Here is a 19,577-nt window from a genome sequence, read left to right as displayed (position 1 = left end):
GAAGTCTCAAAAAATATGACAAATTTTGGAGTGTGTTTGACTCTTAATTTCCCTGTTATCATTCAATCCGCCCACATTTCCCTGAAAATATTTATTTGTCTGCTAAGACTGTCTTGATTTCGCACGTTGCACTTTACAATAAAGCTATGAAATGTTAACTGAGAAGACAGTTATTGTATTTAAATGGTACGTACTGTATTAATTCTATCAAAGTCTTTTGAATATCATTGTCAGCCTGATAGACTGCTTTCTCACGTACTTTGCACTTTATAATTCAAGCTTTGAAATGATAAACTGTGTAGACGTCTCTTATATTCTTTTGCCTCGTACTGTATTAATTTGATTTCAATTGTGTCTTGTTTTTTTTTTCTTATTTGTTTTATTTGAACTCTCAGTAAAAAGATCTTCAGGAAGTCTGAATAGTTCCTAATTCCTATATTCCTGCACAATTAAATTAACCATATCCGTCTTGGCAACATGTAAGCCCCGCGCAAAAAAGGACCACATGCTCCACTGTTTTCTCCTTTTCGGAGCAACCAGGGCAAAAGCGATTTGTCACTTCAGCCCACTTGTTAGTGAAAGAAAAGAGGGGTAGTGTGCCATATCTGAATTGGAGAAAAAGTTTTTTAGCTAATAAAGGCTGGATGGATTCTAGCACTTTTTCAAATTCGTAATGGCACCTTAAAATCAAGGAATCTGGATGTCAGACCCGTGGTAACTGATGATCTTAGTACTTCAGTGATTCTGTACTCCCTGACCACCGCTTTCAGAGTGGATTTTGATGTCACCGGATTAGACCAGAGGTTTTCCATGCCCAACGCACAGAGAGTATTCTTAATAATGCATAACCATGGTATACTACTAGCCCACAACAGTTTCATTACCCCTTCCAATTCCTTCCTATAGCAGCACAGCTCGGGGGTGCTCCACAACCTCCGCCAGTATAACAACGGTCTAATTGCTACCACATTAGATATAGGGAGGATATTAAGGTCCATCCTAAGTGGAATTAAAGGTGTTGATTTTGGAAGGGTCAGGATTTGGCGAATGAAGCTGTTGTCCATTGAAGTTAGGGAATTACAGGGCCTGTGTCCCAAAAGTTTTGCCCCGTATAACAATGCTGCCCTTGCCTGGACCTTATATATTTCCTGGGGAGGGGCTATCGTTTTTGCTACGCAGCTGTTTTGTACCTTAACACCTTGGCTGCTAAGGCAATTCCCGCTGGGTGCTTAAATATACTGATCCCCATGCTGCATGACGAGCTCAGCTCGTCATCAGCACACGACCAGTGTACTGCATGACGAGCTGAGCTCGTCATCAGCATCGAAGGGGTTAAGTATTCCCCCCATAGCCTAAGTGAGTCTCTAATTAGCTTTTTCCATCTGCGGGCCCCAACTCATCTTGTCATTCAATGTAATACCTAAATAATCAAACACGGACACCCTTTCCAGGGGTCCGTCCTCCATTAATGGGTGGGGACAATTTCGGGTATTTACATTAAAAACCATGTACTTGATTTTATTAATGTTAATGGCCAGATTCCTTTTTCTGCAGAATTGGCTGAATGCGACCATGACACGCTGCATGACCATAGATGACTTTGAGAGCAGCAGAGTGTCATCCGCAAACATGAGGGCAGCACAGCTTCATGTACCCAGCTTCGGGGAATCTATATCCTTTGTTGCTAGCAGATCATCAATCAGCCCATTTAAGAAAAGGGAGAAAAGGGTCGGCGTTAGTACGCAGCCTTGCCTGACCCCCTTTTCTACAGGGAAGGGAGAGGTCAATTGCCCTTGTTTGCCGTACCTCACTCTTGCAAAGGATCCTTCATGGAGAAGCCTGAGCTGATGGCACAGATAGGGTGGAATGCCCATGCCCAAGACAATAATCCAGAGCTGGTTACGATCCACCATGTCAAATGCCGACTTTAAATCGACGAAGGTTAAATATAAGCTACCACCACCTAGAATGACATGCTTCCAGTATAACATCTGGAGCCGATAAAGCTGATCAATGGTGGAGGTTTTTGCCCTAAATCCTGCTTGTAGGCGAGTAATAATATCTTGTTCGTTCATCCAATCTTGTAAGCGATTTAGTGGGACCCTAGCGTAGATTTTTTATGACACTTCTATAAGGCTTACTGGCCTATAATTAGCGGGTTCCATGGGCGATCCCTTTTTAAAGATGGGGATAATCTCCGCTCCCAGCCATGTGGCGGGTGAGGGTATTCCCCCCAAAATGGTGTTGAATAATGCTTGTAGGTAAGGTGCCCACATTTTTTGTTCCTCCCTGTACAGGTCACCTGGGATCCTCTCCAGGCTGGGCGCTTTATTTCCTTGCAGCTTAAGGAGGGCCAGTTTGACCTCACCCAAGGTACATAGTGGGATATCTCATGAAGGGTCGGGATGTAAAAGCAAAGTTGGAGATTCACTTGGTACAGTATAGAGTTAGAATAAAGATCTTTAAAGTATGTGCACCAAGCGTCTTAACAGATTGAGGGGTCCAGATTATTCTTACCCTCTGGCCTACCAGTATGAACAATGTTCCAGAAGGTCTTTACATTTTTTGCCTCCAGTGCTAGTTTGATGGATTCCCATCTTTCCACTTCCCATTCGTTTTTTGCAATTAGGATAGTTTTTTAAAAAACAGCCAAACTTTCCTAATGCTTGTCTGTTCACCCCCTTGAGGGTAGATAGTAGGGAGCGTTTTGGAACCCTGCAACCTTTGTTAAACCACGGATTGTTAACCCCATTGGAGCCATCTTTATTTGTTTTGCAGTTATAGAAGAAACCCTGCAGAACTACAACCATTTCCTGGTTGAGTTCTCCAAAATCCTTTCCTTGTGCATAGTTCAGAGGATCATCCACAATTATGGATGCCCTTTCCAACAACGGAATAATACTTTTGTAAATTCCAGCCAGCCCTTCTGGGGATTGGGATATTTTAGCCCAGCGGATACGCCTCCCTCCATCTCTAACTCTGTAGTCTTCCCTCAAAGGATTGGTGTAACTCTGATCTGCATCATTGCAGCTGATATCTACCAGAGCAACCAAGGGGTGATGATCACTTTCTGTACTTTGGAGGATGCTAAAGTCTAAAATCTTATGCCAATTCATGATAATTATTAAAAGATAATAAATTACCGAGCTCTGGTCTGCACGTTCAAATGTTGGATGAGCTGGGTTGTCTTTTGGGAACCTCCCATTACAGGCTCTTAAGGAGAAGGTCAAAGTTAATGTGGTTATTTGGAGGACTAGGGGTGACCGAAATCTCCCAAAAAAAGAATCTGCGAATTCGCGAATTTTTTTGCGATTTGCCCTGGAGTGCTTTCTACTGGCTAATCCAGTAAGTGCTCCCTCATTGGGTAAATGTATAGTGCTTTTACTACACTGCAACTGCGTAAAGGGCCAGAAGATGTGTCTCAAGTGACCATGTGTGCCTGGGCCTTTCAAGCATTCCTGACTTTCAAGCATTACGCTCTTCATCAGGGGATTATTAATCTGAAAATATAATGCACGTTGTTAAGTACTAGAGTCTATTATTACATACTACCAAAAAATAAATCATCTGTGTATCATATGTACGTATCGCATTCACTGTTCGGTGTCATAAAACATGCGTATTCTCCTTAGATCGATAGATTGTGCACTTTTTACACCTTATAACCCGTGGCCACATATTGATGTAAATCACACTAACCTTGACTATTTCACGTGACGTTTCAACACTGTAAACCAAAAAAGGGGGGAAACTAAGTTTCTCAATCATCTCAATTTAAATTTCATAGTAAACAGGGACGTGTACGTAGTCACGTGATCGGAACAGGGATATAGAGTTGTAAACCCAGGCAGGGATAGAGCGACACACGCCGAAGTAGCGAGGGAAGACTAGCAGGATCGTATACCGGGTAAGAGCACAGCTTTGTAACATAGTGCGCAAAGTATAGATGGAAAATGATTGAGAAACTTAGTTTCCCCCCTTTTTTAGTTTACAGTGTTGAAACGTCACGTGAAATAGTCAAGGTTAGTGTGGTGCGTCACTTTTAACACCTGGGCTGCTAAGGGGTTTTCCCCTCCCTGCGCTGACATTCCTTGAATTGCATAGGTTCATGACAAGGTCAACTCGTCATAAGCACAGGGCAGGTAAAACCCATGACGAGTTGACCTTGTCATGAGCACTGAAGAGGCTAAAATGGGAAAAAGTGACGCACCAGTGGCGCAAGGCCTTCATAAATGAGGCCCCAGGTACACTGCACTCGTAAAACTGTAAAAACTGTAGTGTTAGCTTTATTTGTGAAACGAGAGAGGGCCATATTATCAAGCCTTGGTGACAAAATTATCGCCACTTTATCTGCAGCAAACTGCCACTGAAGTGGCTATAATGGGTTTGATCTATAATTACCTCCGAGCAATGACAACAGATAGTTTACAACAGTCTGACAAACAGATCCACAACCTTATTACACCACTTTTGAGTCATTTTTAACATAGGTAAAGTGATGCAAGCAGCTAGTAAATCTACATCTCACTTTTCAATAAAAAATCTCAACTCCAGACTCTGCAACACAGTTGTAAATGTTGTTTTTCTCTTTCTTTCTCTCTCTCACTCTCTGTGACATCATTTCTCTTTCTCTCTTAAACTTAGACACTGCTGTCTTGCACGTGTAGAAGAATTGTTCAGAATAAGTTGTGACACCAACTGCCTGAAATGTTTACCTGCAAAGTTTATACAACGGTAAGCACAGAGGCCTAAATGTAAGAAGCCGTTATAGGAATGCATTAGAAATAAGTTGTCATAACGGGCGTCAGTAACACAGTAGGCACTTCCATATAGACACCACTTGAACGCGGCACTATAACAGAACTGGAATGTACGAGTCACACTGCACACGTAAAACCGTAGAGTTACCAAAACTTGTAGGGACATAGTATCAAGAACGGCGATAAAATAATCGCAGTTTCAGCTGCAGGAAACTGCTGCTAAAGCGGCAATAATGGGCTTGATAATATGCCCTTCTGAATTCCCATAGTTGCCCAGGTTAACACCAGAACCTGCACTGCTATGGGAATTCACAACAGCATATTATCAAGCCCATTATCGCCGCTTTAGCGGCAGTTTCCTGCTGCTGAAACGGCGATAATTTTATCACCGTTCTTGATAATATGCCCCGTAATGCTTCCGCTCATTTACTCACAACTACATATTTCTAAACTTTAATTTTCTTTTTTCTTTTGCAGATTACCAATCGGACACCTTTTGGAATCCATTTCACAATCTGTTTACAACATTGTTTAAGTTATTTTTTTAGTTCTAATATAGTTATAATTGAGATTCGTTTATATCTATTGTTTAATAAAAGTTAATAAAAAAAAACTGCATTCTTCTTTTATTTTGTGGGGGAGGGCCCACAATAAAAATAATGTTGAAATACTATAGTAAGATATTCAAGACTAGGATTGAAAACTACTGAGTACTAACTAATGGATATAATAAAAGTTATTCTCCAAAGTTATTCTCAATAGAATGTTGTGGATTTCGTATGGAAACTAGGTCCTAACTATAACTACCTACTGGCCAGTAGGTAATATATATATATATATATATGTATATATATATGAACAGAACTCCTTCAAGCAAGTGAAGAATGGAGGCCACAACAGGGGAGAACAGTGGAGGCACCTTTATTCAGCAGCAATGCACCCCTTGCGAATGCATTTCGGCGTCTGTGTCGCCTTCTTCAGCGCCGGGGGTAAGTAACAAGATGTCCATCTGGGGATAAATGCCCTGCCCCATCCTGTTAAATAGTGCACAGGTCCGCCCCCTCGATAGGTAGTCCAGGCATGCACTTCCTGTTGGTAACCTGTTGTCCGGTTACTACAAGTCCCAGAATGCTGTTGGAAGTGGGCCAGTGCTGCACGGGGTGGATGTTGTGCTTGATGGTATTAGCCCCCAAGTCGAGTGCAGTTGCCGAACATCACCGCCTCCTCAGCTCCCCTTCCGCAGCCACCCCCTCGCCACGGGTCAATTTTCGGCGGGGGCAGGGTCAGAAGTCCGACTAGCCCAGCGTGTCCTCAGTGAGAACAACAGCGCCTCTTCTCTTCCCAGGCACGGAGGCGGGCTTCAGTCATTCCGTTACCACGGATTACAACAAAGTTCCACCGGAGCAGAGACCAGTAGTTTGCTGAAGCCGACTTTGAGCTGCGGGGACCTCCAAAGCGCGACTCTGGAACTCGCGCTGGAAAATGAACAGAACTCCTTCAAGCAAGTGAAGAATGGAGGCCACAACAGGGGAGAACAGTGGAGGCACCTTTATTCAGCAGCAATGCACCCCTTGCGAATGCATTTCGGCGTCTGTGTCGCCTTCTTCAGCGCCGGGGGTAAGTAACAAGATGTCCATCTGGGGATAAATGCCCTGCCCCATCCTGTTAAATAGTGCACAGGTCCGCCCCCTCGATAGGTAGTCCAGGCATGCACTTCCTGTTGGTAACCTGTTGTCCGGTTACTACAAGTCCCAGAATGCTGTTGGAAGTGGGCCAGTGCTGCACGGGGTGGATGTTGTGCTTGATGGTATTAGCCCCCAAGTCGAGTGCAGTTGCCGAACATCACCGCCTCCTCAGCTCCCCTTCCGCAGCCACCCCCTCGCCACGGGTCAATTTTCGGCGGGGGCAGGGTCAGAAGTCCGACTAGCCCAGCGTGTCCTCAGTGAGAACAACAGCGCCTCTTCTCTTCCCAGGCACGGAGGCGGGCTTCAGTCATTCCGTTACCACGGATTACAACAAAGTTCCACCGGAGCAGAGACCAGTAGTTTGCTGAAGCCGACTTTGAGCTGCGGGGACCTCCAAAGCGCGACTCTGGAACTCGCGCTGGAAAATGAACAGAACTCCTTCAAGCAAGTGAAGAATGGAGGCCACAACAGGGGAGAACAGTGGAGGCACCTTTATTCAGCAGCAATGCACCCCTTGCGAATGCATTTCGGCGTCTGTGTCGCCTTCTTCAGCGCCGGGGGTAAGTAACAAGATGTCCATCTGGGGATAAATGCCCTGCCCCATCCTGTTAAATAGTGCACAGGTCCGCCCCCTCGATAGGTAGTCCAGGCATGCACTTCCTGTTGGTAACCTGTTGTCCGGTAACTACAAGTCCCAGAATGCTGTTGGAAGTGGGCCAGTGCTGCACGGGGTGGATGTTGTGCTTGATGGTATTAGCCCCCAAGTCGAGTGCAGTTGCCGAACATCACCGCCTCCTCAGCTCCCCTTCCGCAGCCACCCCCTCGCCACGGGTCAATTTTCGGCGGGGGCAGGGTCAGAAGTCCGACTAGCCCAGCGTGTCCTCAGTGAGAACAACAGCGCCTCTTCTCTTCCCAGGCACGGAGGCGGGCTTCAGTCATTCCATTACCACGGATTACAACAAAGTTCCACCGGAGCAGAGACCAGTAGTTTGCTGAAGCCGACTTTGAGCTGCGGGGACCTCCAAAGCGCGACTCTGGAACTCGCGCTGGAAAATGAACAGAACTCCTTCAAGCAAGTGAAGAATGGAGGCCACAACAGGGGAGAACAGTGGAGGCACCTTTATTCAGCAGCAATGCACCCCTTGCGAATGCATTTCGGCGTCTGTGTCGCCTTCTTCAGCGCCGGGGGTAAGTAACAAGATGTCCATCTGGGGATAAATGCCCTGCCCCATCCTGTTAAATAGTGCACAGGTCCGCCCCCTCGATAGGTAGTCCAGGCATGCACTTCCTGTTGGTAACCTGTTGTCCGGTTACTACAAGTCCCAGAATGCTGTTGGAAGTGGGCCAGTGCTGCACGGGGTGGATGTTGTGCTTGATGGTATTAGCCCCCAAGTCGAGTGCAGTTGCCGAACATCACCGCCTCCTCAGCTCCCCTTCCGCAGCCACCCCCTCGCCACGGGTCAGTTTTCGGCGGGGGCAGGGTCAGAAGTCCGACTAGCCCAGCGTGTCCTCAGTGAGAACAACAGCGCCTCTTCTCTTCCCAGGCACGGAGGCGGGCTTCAGTCATTCCGTTACCACGGATTACAACAAGGTTCCACCGGAGCAGAGACCAGTAGTTTGCTGAAGCCGACTTTGAGCTGCGGGGACCTCCAAAGCGCGACTCTGGAACTCGCGCTGGAAAATGAACAGAACTCCTTCAAGCAAGTGAAGAATGGAGGCCACAACAGGGGAGAACAGTGGAGGCACCTTTATTCAGCAGCAATGCACCCCTTGCGAATGCATTTCGGCGTCTGTGTCGCCTTCTTCAGCGCCGGGGGTAAGTAACAAGATGTCCATCTGGGGATAAATGCCCTGCCCCATCCTGTTAAATAGTGCACAGGTCTGCCCCCTCGATAGGTAGTCCAGGCATGCACTTCCTGTTGGTAACCTGTTGTCCGGTTACTACAAGTCCCAGAATGCTGTTGGAAGTGGGCCAGTGCTGCACGGGGTGGATGTTGTGCTTGATGGTATTAGCCCCCAAGTCGAGTGCAGTTGCCGAACATCACCGCCTCCTCAGCTCCCCTTCCGCAGCCACCCCCTCGCCACGGGTCAATTTTCGGCGGGGGCAGGGTCAGAAGTCCGACTAGCCCAGCGTGTCCTCAGTGAGAACAACAGCGCCTCTTCTCTTCCCAGGCACGGAGGCGGGCTTCAGTCATTCCGTTACCACGGATTACAACAAAGTTCCACCGGAGCAGAGACCAGTAGTTTGCTGAAGCCGACTTTGAGCTGCGGGGACCTCCAAAGCGCGACTCTGGAACTCGCGCTGGAAAATGAACAGAACTCCTTCAAGCAAGTGAAGAATGGAGGCCACAACAGGGGAGAACAGTGGAGGCACCTTTATTCAGCAGCAATGCACCCCTTGCGAATGCATTTCGGCGTCTGTGTCGCCTTCTTCAGCGCCGGGGGTAAGTAACAAGATGTCCATCTGGGGATAAATGCCCTGCCCCATCCTGTTAAATAGTGCACAGGTCCGCCCCCTCGATAGGTAGTCCAGGCATGCACTTCCTGTTGGTAACCTGTTGTCCGGTTACTACAAGTCCCAGAATGCTGTTGGAAGTGGGCCAGTGCTGCACGGGGTGGATGTTGTGCTTGATGGTATTAGCCCCCAAGTCGAGTGCAGTTGCCGAACATCACCGCCTCCTCAGCTCCCCTTCCGCAGCCACCCCCTCGCCACGGGTCAATTTTCGGCGGGGGCAGGGTCAGAAGTCCGACTAGCCCAGCGTGTCCTCAGTGAGAACAACAGCGCCTCTTCTCTTCCCAGGCACGGAGGCGGGCTTCAGTCATTCCGTTACCACGGATTACAACAAAGTTCCACCGGAGCAGAGACCAGTAGTTTGCTGAAGCCGACTTTGAGCTGCGGGGACCTCCAAAGCGCGACTCTGGAACTCGCGCTGGAAAATGAACAGAACTCCTTCAAGCAAGTGAAGAATGGAGGCCACAACAGGGGAGAACAGTGGAGGCACCTTTATTCAGCAGCAATGCACCCCTTGCGAATGCATTTCGGCGTCTGTGTCGCCTTCTTCAGCGCCGGGGGTAAGTAACATATATATATGTATATATATATATATATATATATATTTATATATATATACCAGCACAGCAAGCTATCGAGGACAGCGCGTTTCAAACAACCCTTGTTGTTCTTGGTCACATGACCCGCGTTCCTCCCACACCCCACACCACCTTTTAAAGGTGTATTCACATAACTTTATTGTTCCAAGACACAAAAGAACAATTAATCACGTACTTAAAGTCAGTACTTCCATTAATTTAAAAAAAAGAATATTTCGTAAATACAATCAATTATTTTCATTGATTATACGTGCTCCTATTGTGTAAATTTCATTAGAAAGTGCAATTTACCCAGCTTTCATCTTGGTTTGCATCGTTACAATCCAGTGGGTCATTTCATGTTTGTATTAAGGTATAGTACCTATATACGTGCATTTTTGTTAATAAACATCATTAGATGATAAATCATAAAGCAATAACGGTATAGTACCATTGTATTCATTCTCTCTCTTTTCTCATTCCTGACTCATCATTGCATTTTGATTATAAACAACACTAGTCAAAAAATTAAACCAAAATTGTCCGAAAAATTTCATAATTTGGAGATATAAAGTCCGTGATAATTCTTCTACGGTTCTTCTTTCCTTCAACCTAAAACGGAACGGGAGAAGAGAAGGTATTGGTATACTAATGTTAATAATCATACAGTTTTGTTTAGGGACGAGATATGTCAATTAGTTTTGCTGTGAAAATACCTAATATAATCTATAAACATAATGTCCACATGGTTTGCTGGTAAGAATTGTGAGGGTGTGAGGCTGTACAGGGTGGGAATTAAAAACAAGAATATTTACATATCTAATGAGTAATCAGCCTCGCGTCCTTCAGTCATTTTGCCCTTTATATGATTACATTTGTGTTTCTTCTACAGATAAGAGTGTAACTCTTCATCCATGTTCAGACCTCATGGGAATTGAGCTCCTGCCAATAAGATGAATCTTGATTCTAATTTTCGTAGTGCCATTACTCTGTCTCCACCCCTGATGTTGTTTTTGATTGTGGCTAACCCTATGTACTTAGCTGCTGATATCTCACTTTGATGAAACTGGCTAAAGTGTCTTGCGGTACTATATGAAAAGTCTTTATTGGTAATCGCACGCCAGTGCTCCAGAATTTGTTTCTTCACTGGTGCGGTTGTTGACCCTATGCACCATAGGTCGCATGGGCAGCGTATAAGGTATACCACATATTCAGTGGAACATGTTATCAGGGAATGATTTCCAATTTCTTTTTCGTTTTGGGGAGTAGAATCTCACTGCAATTTACGCTATCCCTATAGGCCCTACAGTTGCCACACTTCTTTAAACCTTTGCTGATTTTCAACCAGTCTGTTTCTTTTGGTGCCAGATGGCTATGTACTAGGCAATCTTTTAAAGATTGTCCACGTCTGTAAGATATGCCTGGGGTGGTTCCAATGGAATTTCTTAGAATGGGATCCTGTCTCAGTATATCCCACCTATTTTTCAAGATTCTTTTTATTTGGTCAGATTGGCCACAGTACTTGGTTATCAATCTTATTTCGGACGTTTTTGTGTTGGTCTTGGGGATATCTTTTTTAGCTGTTAGTGCTACTTCTCTGGTTACTTTATCAACCCTATCTTCAGCCTCTCTTAATGATTTCCGTGAATATCCTTGGGCAATGAATCTCTCTTTCATCTCTTGTTTGGTCTGTTGGAACTGAGATTCTATTGAACAGTTCCGTTTTGCCCTCAAGATTTCACTAAAAGGGATTCCCCATCTGAAGCTGGGTTGGTGGGCGCTAGATGAGTGAAGTATGGAGTTTACTGCTGTGTCTTTCCTGAATAGTGTTGTGGTTAGGTGATTATCTACTTTTGTGATTTTGACGTTTAGGAAGTCTACGGTGAGTTGGCTGTAGTGTCTTGTAAATTTCAAATTCACTTCATTCATATTTAAACAATCAATGAAACAGTTCAGATTTGCTTCAGACCCCCTCCACACAAAAAAGACGTTGTCTATATATCGTGTCCACTTTCTTACATTCAGTGCCCACTTCTCCGTGAGATCGTTCCAGAGCACCTGCTTCTCCCACCAGCCAACCAACAAGTTGGCGTAGCTAGGGGCGAAGCAGGTGCCCATGGAAGTACCCTGCTGTTGTCTATAGTAGGTTCTATCAAATAGAAAAATGTTCTCATTTAGACACAGTCGGACCATTTCTAGTAACATACATGTATGTTCCTAATATTCCACCCTGCGCTGCTTCAGGAAAAACTGGCAAGCCTTGATGCCATCCTTGTGTCTAATGCTGGTGTAAAGGGACTCAACATCAAGGCATACCAGCCAGCACTGATCATCTACTTCCAATTTGGAGATTTTGTGTATAACATCGGTGGTATCTCTTATGTACAATGTCAATTCTTGTGCATAAGGGAAAAGAAAGTGGTCAATGTAGATGCTAGTATGTTCAAAGAGACTGTCTGTGGATGAGACTATCGGTCTCCCTGGTGGTCTAGTCCTGCTTTTGTGCACTTTAGGCAATAAATAAAATGTAGGAGTCATTGGCTTATCCTTGAGAAGATACCGTTCTTCGTCCCAAGTTAATAGTCCTCTTTCTTGCCAATGCTCTAATTTCTTATAGTATGTTTCTTGTAGATTGGTTAGATATTTTTTATCCACTTTGCAGTAGCATGTAGTGTGGGATAATTGTCTTTTGGCCTCATCCATATACATCTCACTCGGCATGAGCACAATATTTCCACCCTTGTCAGAGGGTTTAAATACTGTGTTTGTGTCTTGTTTCAGAATTTGGATCACCTCCCATTGTGCCTTATTAAAATTCTTACTACGGGAACGTGTCGCAAGTAGTTTGTCCAAATCCCCTTTCACAAGATCACTAAATACATCCACATTGTCTCTAGGTGTAATCGGTACAAATTTGCTCTTTCTCCGAAACGTAGTACAGCAGGGGCATTCAAGACTCTGTCTGTGAGACTAGTCACTTGTGTCCCAATTGCTGTGTCAAAAGGATCTGCTATGATTGAGCCACTAGTTTGACTGTGCTGATTGTGCTGAGTTCCTAGTGCATTTAATGTCGTGAGGATTGGAATATCCCCTATTGTGGGACCTCCTGTTTCTAAATCCATGTTCTCTCTACTCTGTTGTGATATATTTCTGTCTGCATGTATCTTGCATAACTTCAATTTTCGTTCAAATTTATACAGGTCAGCTCGTACATCAGCATAGTCAAAATTAGAGTCTGGACAGAATGACAGTCCTAGTTGTAGTACTTTGATCTCATTTACAGTCAATATTTTTTTTTTTTTTTTTTTTAAATTTTTTTATTACGAACCCAACACAGGCAGAGCCGGACAAAATCTATACAATACATATAAAGCAAAACATTACAGATTCATTAAAAAGAAAAGAAATAACAGAAATACTTCGTATAACATTAGAGCAAGCTTCTAGAATGGAGCGAACTAGAAGCCTTATATAGTCATAGGATTATGTTTAGATTTCCAATTAGTTATCGGAAGCCAGAGTGACTCCCCATGTTTCCTTGCTCTTTTTCCCTTTGTAGTATATATAGCCGTCTCTATGTTAAAGATTGCAAGAAAACGGGATAGCCACATCTGGAAGCTAGGAGCTTCTTGCTCCTTCCAGCGAGCTGCCAGAATGATTCTAAAGGCAGCGGTCCCAATATAAAGTATTTTTGCTCTGTTTTAGTCAATTTATGAGTAGAATCGTATCCTAAAACAAAGAGTGTATCTGAATTTGGTACCCTATACCCAAAAAGTTCTTCCCAAAAATTTGAAAGCATGTTCTTAATTAAAACAAGTGAGGGACAGCTACTAAACATGTGTATCAGGGTGGCGGGACCTTTCGAACATCTTGGGCAGATGTCATTCTCCCTTTTCCCCCATAGAAACAGCTTGGCGGGTGTATAATAGAGATTGAAAACTGTTTTATATATTTGGGCTTTTAAATTACTGGCCATAACCAAAAGTTGGCTCATCTCTAGTATCCTATCGATATCCACATCAGGATTATTTAATTTTGTAGCCCAGCTAGTTTCAGTTTTCTCCAAGTCATCCGACATATTAATTAGTAGTAGCCTATAATATGCTCCTATTCTATTGTTTGTATTGTGAAGGGCTTCAATTATCTCTACTCTCCCCAAATAGATAGAGAGACGTTTTGCTCTTAAATACGCTATTACCTGCGCAAATTTAATGAAGTCTCATTTGAGAGTAGATATTTCTGTTTTAGGTCATTAAAAGTGGTTTCAAAATCGTTTATCAAGAAATCGCCAATTGTGATTATACCCATCCTTTCCCATTTTCTTGCTATCACATCATAGGATGGTGCGCCAAGAGTACTATGTTTCCATAATAGCGTATACCTGTTAAGTTTCTTAAGTTGTAAAAGCTTAACAACCCGTTCCCAGACTTTCCAAGCACTAGACATAATTTCGACCTTGCATTTCTTTTTCATATACTTAGTGTCAATTGCCTGGAGGAAAAGCCCCTTTACTTCTTTACCAAGAACCAGCTCATATATTGAAGGAATGTAATCAATATCAACATGTGTAGTTCCATTACTATTACAAAACATCGGAATTGAGAGTTTTAAGATCGAAGCCCAGTGGTAAAGCGTACAGTTTGGAACAGCAAGTCCTCCTCTTTCTATAGGAAGAGAGAGCAGTTTATGTGATCTCCTAATCTTTCCATTCTGCCATAAAAATTTCGACATAAGTGAGTCGAGTGTTTTTAATATCCTTGACTCTACTACTAACGGTATTGCACGAAATAGATATAAACATCTGGGTAAGACATTCATTTTAAGGAAGTTAGCTCTTCCTATGATTGTGAGGTGTAAATTATTGACCCGATCTAGGTCTTGTTTAATCTTGGCAATGAGAGGGTCATAATTCTGAGCTACGATATGCTTGATGTCGGGGCTTAAAATGACTCCCAAATAGGTAGCTTTAGGACTCCTTCTTTGATCGTTACATACTGTATTGGCTGTAGCCAGTATAATAGTCTTTCCCCTATTCAGGGAATAACCTGAATATGAGCCAAACTCCAAAGTTATTGTTTCGATTTCACGCATGGCCACAACTGGATCAGCAGTGATAACAGCGATATCGTCCGCATAGGCTAATACTTTAGTCTCAAATGAATGACTCAGGATGGGGGTAATAAGTGTATGCTCTAAGAGTTTTAATATAAGCGGATTAATATAAAGCGCAAATAACAGTGGTGAACAAGGACAGCCTTGTCTGGTACCACGCGATATATTAATCTGTCCAGATTCAGAACCCCTAGTGCATTTAATGTCGTGAGGATTGGAATATCCCCTATTGTGGGACCTCCTGTTTCTAAATCCATGTTCTCTCTACTCTGTTGTGATATATTTCTGCCTGCATGTATCTTGCATAACTTCAATTTTCTTTCAAATTTATACAGGTCAGCTCGTACATCAGCATAGTCAAAATTAGAGTCTGGACAGAATGACAGTCCTAGTTGTAGTACTTTGATCTCATTTACAGTCAATATTTTATCAGTAAGGTTAATTACCGTGAGTTCTGCGTTGTTCTCCCTCATTGTTGTTTCTTGTTGGATTGGCCTCTGGTTCCCATGCCGGCCTTTTCTGTTGGTTTTCCTCCGGATATTCCTTTTTTGGTTAAGTCTCCGTTTCCTAGTATTTTCAATATTTTGGCCTGCCCCTGTTTGTGTGTTCTTTCTTCTTTTGGAGGATTAACAATTCCTTGGAAAATACCTGCTGTGGATTTGTTACTGAGGAGCCACTTGCAACGGAGTCAGTATCAGAGCTTAGATCTGTTAGTTCCGATTGAGACCCACTTTTCTGTCTGTCAAAGGTGCTTAACGCTTGTTGTTTTTGTACGTCTGTGCGAGGTTTATCATATTTTCTGGCGAATGTTAAAATTCTGCCGGCCTCATAATCTCTTTCATCCCGCACAAATTTGCGTTGTTTTCTTTGAATTATTTCTTTCTCATTCTTTTTTAGTCTTTCATCCATGTTTTTCAATATGGGTTCAATCGCTGTTTGCTTTGATTCTTTACCCAGATCTGTCATAATATCGTCTATTTGTTTAGTTATTTCAGCGTGTTCCTCCCAATGCTCTCTCAATTGGGATTTCAATCATCCCTCTGGAGCAAGTATTCGTATTATCAGTCCATTTTTGCAAAATGTGTGGTTTGGGTATTGACAGCGTTGGAATGATGAATATACGTAGGCCCCTTGGGATGCAATTGACTTCCAAGTATTTCTTAAGGGAAGTGGCCTCCCACCATCGATTGATCTCTTTACGTTTCAGTCTCTCCAATTGGTTTGTTTTACTTCGCCAGCCCAACGGTATATCAGAATGTACTGTAGTTGCGGCTGTTGCTCCTAGTGACCCAGCGGGCTTTGTAGGCTAGAAGATGGCTTGGACTGATGTCTCCTGTTCTTTCATTATCTTGCTCGTCATCTTGGTAGTGCCGTTATTAAATTGTTTGGTAGGCAGACCGTAATGCGAAGGAGATAAGAAAACAAGCTGGAGCATTTAGAAAAGGAAGAGTCAGTGACAATGGCAAGATCCAAAAATTGAGGAAAGAATACAAGGACGAGTGCAGAGTGGAAAAAAGGAAAAACACAGACAAGACATGGGAAGACCTGCTGTGGGCAAGTAAACTACCGAACAGCTGAGAATTTTGGGGCCTAATTAATAAGCTGATGAAAGGAAATTGAACTGTACAAAATGTAGGAATAAGTGAAAAAACGTGGCTGGATTATATAGATAAATTGTACAACCCCAAAACAGGACCACAAATGTATGAAGAAGAAAGTATAGACAAAGTAATAGGATTGGCACCAGACCCAGAATCAACCGATCCAAAACGAAGGGAGTGAAAGTCCAAACTAGCTTGGAAGCCAACGATCAGACATCATTGACAACAGTTAAGTACACAAAATTCCTGTTAAAAGAACTAAAAGCCCGAAGGACTAAATGGACTGCCAAATGCCCTGTTTAAACGCGATACAGAAGTCTGGGCCAAATACCTTACACCTCTCTTCAATCAATTATTTTGTGACAACAACATGCCACGGTCTTGGAGCAGCAATCTCCTTCATCCATTCTACAAGAACGGTAGCAGAACTGAACCGGGCAACTACAGGCTAATCGCCCTTATCGATGTAGAGGCCAAACTTTTTGCATCGTGTATTTTATGACACCTGCAAGAATGGACAGAGGATAATACCATCATCCCAAAATTCCAAACGGGCTTTAGACACGGCATGGGTACCATCTCAAATTTATCAGCATTAACGATCTTGATGGAAAAAGCAGAATGGAAAAAGGGATTACTAATGGCCTCTTACGTGCCACGAGATCACCTGTGGAAGAAACTGAAAGCCTGGGGACGTCTAAAACCACTGATTGATGCTAAAACATCATTATGCAGAGAAACATGGGCTACTGTAAAGTTAGGAGACGGAAGAAGAGTATCGTCAAAAACAAATATAACAAACGGATTAAAGCAAGGCTGCGTACTCTCACCATGTTTATTTAACCTATACTTGGCAGATTTAAATACCTATCTGCAAAAAGTAAACGGACACCCGCCAAAATTGGCGAATGAGCCTATCCAATTTCTGCTATTTGCAGATGATATCGTGGTGGTGAGCCAAACCGCGATAGGGCTGCAAAGGACCATAAATAAACTAATAGACTACCTGGATGAACAAGGCCTGGAACTAAAGAAATCAAAAACCAAGGTGGTAAGACTGGTGGGCCCGAGGCCAAGAAAAAAAAAACAAATGGTATGCAAAGACATCACAAATAGAGGATACAAGTGCTTATACATACTTGGGCATCAAATTGGCAAGAAATCTGTCCCGGGTAGACCAGAAAAGGGAGATCACAGCGAAAGCCCAATCATTAACCTTTGCATACAAACAACTGTACAAGAATTTGGAATGCCCTTCTTATGGTCATCTCTTAAAAATAATGGCAGCACAATTTCTCCCAACCTTATCGTAAGGATTGGAAACATGGCATGGCCAAGAAATCGAGATTCTAAACAAATTACAAATCAGGGTCTATAAATCAGTATTCAATATCTTTAAAGGTTCCTCGTCTGCACAGATACAGTTGGAATTTGGGCTCCAGAACCAAGAATTCCAAAGGAAAGCAATCTTGGTAAAATTATGCTGGAAACTCAGAGCTGTAGAAATTGGATCTTTGAATAATCTATGCTGGACCGATATAAAATTACAATATGAGCAAAGAAACCCAAACACCTAGGGTGATCACTTGTGAATCACTCTGGAGGTACTAGCATTGGAAGAAGCATAGAAGAGCAAGCTAGAAATATCCTTTTTCAACAAAGTCTGTAACAACAGGGCAAAGGTATTGTCCTTTATGGAAGATAAAAGGAGATTGGTTAAACGTCGCCATGCATGGGTCGTAATAAACTCATATTTAAGCCTAAAACCACAACTCTACCTAATAGCACACTTCCGATTGTCATTAAAAAGGAGGTTCATTGCTTTTATACTTGGTAATCACAACTCAAAGGACTTGGTCCCCTCCTGGAAAAATAAACAGCAAACAAAGGCATGTCGTTTATGCGGGTACCACACAGAGTCCTTAAGCTACCTACTGTGCTTTTGAACATCAGTAAATGCAGAAAGAAGGACCTTGTTGAAATCTGTCTTTATTGGTTTAAACATTCGCACCTGTAGACATGCGGTAACAAGTTGGATGGGCGCTTCATCGAACATTTTAACATGTCGAGGGGTAAAATTCATGACATTAGTAGAAAATTTGCTCATGAAAGCTGGGAAAGACTAAAAGCTTAGGAAAAGAAAGAAAATACCCATTGGTGACCAAGGCGAGTGTTTCGCCGAAACGCATTGGGGTTTTTTCCTTGTCCGAAATCACGATGCTGCATTTAAAAAAATAAACTCAATCGAAATGCGCAAAGAGTAACTGGAGTGATCGTTTTTCTATCGATTGAGAGTGCATTTGCGTAGCGATGACTACGCGCTGTGGACAAGAATATATATATATATATTTTTTTTTTTATTACCTACTGGCGGTTGCCAACATAAAACTGCCACAGGGCGTGTTTCCACAGTGGGGAAGGGAGGGGACAAGGCCTGAGGTGACATGTACAAACATGCCCTGTGGCGCGTTTTAAGTTGGGGAAACAATTCCCCTTCAATCCTGCAGGACCCTGGGGGCTAACTAGCCCACCAGGTGTTTCCAGTAAGCGCTACTGTGGTGCGCTGCATAGAAGTGGTCCAGGCCACACCCCTTTTTACACCTCTCTGCAACATAGCTCTGTGACGCTTACTGGAGGTACCTGGTGGGCTAGTTGGACCTGAGGAACCCTCAGGATTCAAGGGGACTTAATCTCCAAAATTAAAATGGCCACAGGTTGCATTTATATAGTGGTGAAGGGAGGGGAGGGGGCTTTAGGTGGCGGGTGTAAACACGCCCTGTGATGCTTTTTAAGTTGGGGAAATGATTCCCCTTCAATCCAGAGAGCACCTGGGGGCCAACTAGCCCACCAGATGCTTCCAGTTAGTGACACTGCATTGCGTTGTAGAAAGGTGGTCATGGCCATGCCCCTTTTCACCTCTCTGCAACACAGCTCTGTGGTGCTAACTGGAAATTCCTGGTGGGCTATTTGTACCCAAGGAACACTCAGGATTCAAGGGAGCTTTATCCACTAAATTAAAATGGCCACAGGGAGTGTTTGCACATGTCAGTTCAGCCCCACCCTCCCTTCACCAGTGTGCAAATGCGCCTTGTGGTGCATTTTAAGAGGTAGTTTTAATACCCCTACCTTATTATATACTAGGGGCTTACAGAGGAGGTCATGCTAATAACAGGGTTACCACAACACATAGTGTTCCCGAGTGTATATAGGCATTTTAACTGTATTCTAAGTGTCTTTTAGCATAGCACCGGCTCTAGGACTGGTTAGTCAGAGTCAGTTACCACCAGTACCCATCTGAAAAACTTGAGGGTACAGGATGATTTTGCAAC

The sequence above is a fragment of the Lissotriton vulgaris genome, chromosome 7 (genome assembly GCF_964263255.1).
Source record: "Lissotriton vulgaris chromosome 7, aLisVul1.2, whole genome shotgun sequence".
Taxonomy (NCBI): domain Eukaryota; kingdom Metazoa; phylum Chordata; class Amphibia; order Caudata; family Salamandridae; genus Lissotriton; species Lissotriton vulgaris.
The sequence above is the reverse complement of the archived record's forward strand: the minus strand, read 5'-3'. Positions refer to the sequence as shown.